At 38.0% G+C, this 3658-nt stretch overlaps 1 long non-coding RNA gene across 1 annotated transcript; it reads left to right on the forward strand.

The window, feature by feature from the left end:
* Positions 1-517: 517 nt before the first annotated feature.
* On the forward strand, positions 518-3164 carry LOC121315297. The gene is made up of 3 exons (XR_005950233.1): positions 518-597; positions 800-934; positions 2567-3164. It is a non-coding gene; the product is annotated as an uncharacterized LOC121315297 (long non-coding RNA).
* The last annotated feature ends 494 nt before the right edge of the window (positions 3165-3658 follow it).

The following is a 3658-nucleotide window of genomic DNA, read 5'->3' on the forward strand; positions in this document are numbered from 1 at the left end:
TTTTCCATTCTCACCCCCTGTCTTTTCAGAATATGCAATGTTTAAGTGTCAGCTACCTTACAGGCAAACACCTCATTTTCACTGCATCAAATGTTCAAAATACTCCTAGAAAAAAGGAATTTCATCAGACATGTCCAACTTTGCCAGTGTGAACAACAGCCTCTGGTTCCTTGGTAATGTTAAGTAATGTTGTTGAAGCTGACACCCTGGGATCCTTCATGAAGCTGCTTGATGAGATTCTGGGATCAATAAGCTACTAACAACCAAACGAGCAAGATGGGCCGAATGGCCTCCTCTCGTTTGTAACCTTTCTTATGTTCTTATAATCTTATTCTTGGCAGAGGATGAGCTACTACCTCGCCTCTGCCAGAACATGTCTAAATAAAAACAAAACAAACGCAGCTACGCCATCGTATATAAATAAACAGTAAACACAAAAATAATACAAACTCAAAATAAACTGCAGAGAGAGAGAGAGAGAGCCCATTCTAAAAATAAATACACAACACATTTAAATAGCAGGGCTTTCCTACCGCCCTGCACCACAAACATGTAGATTTATTTTAGTCTTTTGCAGGACATGTACTAAAAACAGAGGTTTGTATATGTAACTGTATACCTTTTTTTTTCCGTCCAATGTATAACGGCAAAGTTAATGGAAAAAGTATGTGCCGGTTTTTGAAAAACTTTTATTTATAAAAAAAATTGCATTTTACTTTTACCATTGCATGATATATAGGAGGTGAATAAGTGCCTGTGTTAGGAGTTATGGAGGATATGTTTGCCCTTTATTTAACAGGCATGGAAAATGTTTTGTGCATTGGCCAGACGATGCTAATGAAATGTTGCTAAGGGTGGCGGAGCAGATTGTACATGTTGCCAAAGAAAACCAGGCCTCCATTGGTGGACGCTTCCCATGTGGAGAAACAGGCAGGTATATCTTTTTTTTGCTTGATGAGCATAAAAAGAAATGCAGTTATGCCATGCATTGCAGAAAATATAAACTGTATCTTGCATATGTCAGTGGAACACATGAATCTAGTATCTGGAGTAAGATTGTTTATTTTAGATTTAAGTCTAATACTTAAAACTAATAATTCACAATGTAAAATAACTCAAATGAGTACATTGACAATGGTGTTTAATCACTTAAAATTCTTTCCAAAAATAAGTAAGTTTATTTTACTTTAAAAAAAAAAAAAAAAGTGTCTAGTTGTTTGTTTTTGACACCTTCCGGAAGAAATGCTAGAAAAAATATTAATGGAGATGGTGCTGGAGGAGGGTGATCCTGCATATTTGAATCTGTCCTTAAATGTGAAGGATTCAGAGCTATGTAGGGACACAGCAGTTTAGAAGACTGCCACTTTGCATGGCTTGACAGTAAGATTAGATTGATAATACTTTTCAATACTTCCATTGAGTAAAAAATATATTCCTGTTATGTATATTTTATACTGCTTTAATTTAGCCATAGGAACCGAGCAAGCCAGATGGGCTGCATGGTCTATTCATGAATGTCTTATGTTATTCTGATGCCCCTGATTTAAATGTCTGTTCCTTTACAAGTTGTTTAAAAGTGAAAATCAACTTTTATGTATTGAGTTTAATCAAGGCTTGTTTTGGGTCTTACAGGTGTACTAGGGAATTACCACAGTTTGCTGTAGGTAATGGCTGTGTGCTGGTAATGACTCATGAATACACATTTATTGATGCTTAATGATTATTCTTGCCTTTTGGGGGGAGGGAGGGGGGAGCTATGTATTACAATGATTTTTTTTTATTTCTGAGTGCCTGGATTGCAGCACCACATTTAAAGACCCTTCACCAGGTTACATAGGTAATGGTAAACGAGGAATCCTCTGGGGCTTCTATAGTGACCAATCTTTCATTGGGTACTGCTCACAGGACTCTGACATGCAGTATGAAGATATAGGAAAGAGCCAGGGTGACTCCCCAACAGACTTGGGACAAATATAGTTCATTGAAAATAAAAATAATTTCAATGGTTTAACTTGAAACCAAAAGTAAAGACTACGTCCAAACCGCATTATATATTTGTAATAAAGTTTTGTTTGCAATTTCGATCTCCTTGTTTGTTTTCATAGTACCTTTGACAGGAAATCAGAACTTCAATGAAAACAGATAAATAAATGCTTTGAAATAATAAAAACCTTCATTCAACTGTGAATGAATGACTGTGTTAACATCTATTTTGTCAGGGGTGCATAACTCTGGGGCAAGAAGGTTTTAATTTTTTGCCCCCCCCCCCCCCGAGCCCTTCATTACCTGATTTAAATTAATTTGCTTAATTAACCCTTTTATTTGCTCTTAAGCAGTTAGAGATTTACAGACAGCTACACAAACCTGCTGGACTGATTGTGACTCTAGAGGAGCAGAACTGTGCACCACTAAATGTATAGATTATACTTGATGTGGGATTTTGACAGGTTGTGTGGGGAAAATTAAACATGTTCAGTCCAAATGTTTATTAATTGAAGAACATGTGAATGTCAATAAATGCATTATTACAAATATTAACCATCCATAACCACTTCATCCAATACAGAGTCACGGCGAGCTGGAGCTTAACCCAGCAGACACAGTGCAAGGCAGGACTCCACCCAGGATGGGACACCAGTTCAGCACTGGCCAGCTCTCACGCTCACACAAGCACGCACACAGAGGGCAGTTTAGAGTGACCAATCAAGCTGACCAGTATGTTTTTGGATGAGGGGAGGAAACCGGTGTGCCTGGTGAAAACCAACATGAGCACGGGGAGAACAGGCAAATTCCCCTGAATCAGGAATCAAACCTGGAACCTTGGAGCTGTGAGGCAGCAGCGCTATACAACCCTGCGCCACCATGCTACAAACTATAACCCAATATACATGATAAATCATAAGAGCAAAGATTGTAATCAAGTTCTTCATTAAGGCCCCCAGTGGTTACAGAACTCCTTGTTATTATTATTTATTTCTTTGCAAATTCCCTTATCCAGGACGACTTACAATTGTTACAATATATCACATTATTTTTTACATACAATTACCCATTTATACAGTTGGGTTTTTACTGGAGCAATCTAGGTAAACTACCTTGCTCAAGGTTAAAGTACCTTGTTCCCCACCTGAGATTAGACTCATGACCATCTGGTCAGGAGTCCAGAGCCCTAACCACTACTCTACACTGCTACCCTATGTGTATGTTGTGTATGTAATCAAAAAAAGCTTCCAATTTTAATAAAAACAGATAAAATCCACTCCCTTTCTACTAATTCATTTCTATACCAACAAACATCAAAGATGTGTTCAATGATTATAATCCTTAATAGGGCGTAGTTTGATTTTTATTTGCATCACGGCTTGTTATTTAGGGTTTAGGGTAAAGGTTAGGGTTGGTTTGTCTTCAATTCCACTTTTAGCCACCAACTGTACCTATAGGCAACCACTTTCGCTTCAATACAACTGCACCTTGCTAAAATGCAAGACACACACAAAAGCTCTCGCATTTAATGCAGTTTATTAAGCAGCTAACGGCAAATCAGCACTATCCATCCACACACACACACACACCCAGATAGACACAGACAGCCCTTCACCACTCTAGAGCACTACTCTTCCTCTCAAGGTGACATCCACATATTACACAAATAACACCG

The sequence above is a fragment of the Polyodon spathula genome, chromosome 5 (assembly GCF_017654505.1).
Source record: "Polyodon spathula isolate WHYD16114869_AA chromosome 5, ASM1765450v1, whole genome shotgun sequence".
Lineage (NCBI taxonomy): Eukaryota > Metazoa > Chordata > Actinopteri > Acipenseriformes > Polyodontidae > Polyodon > Polyodon spathula.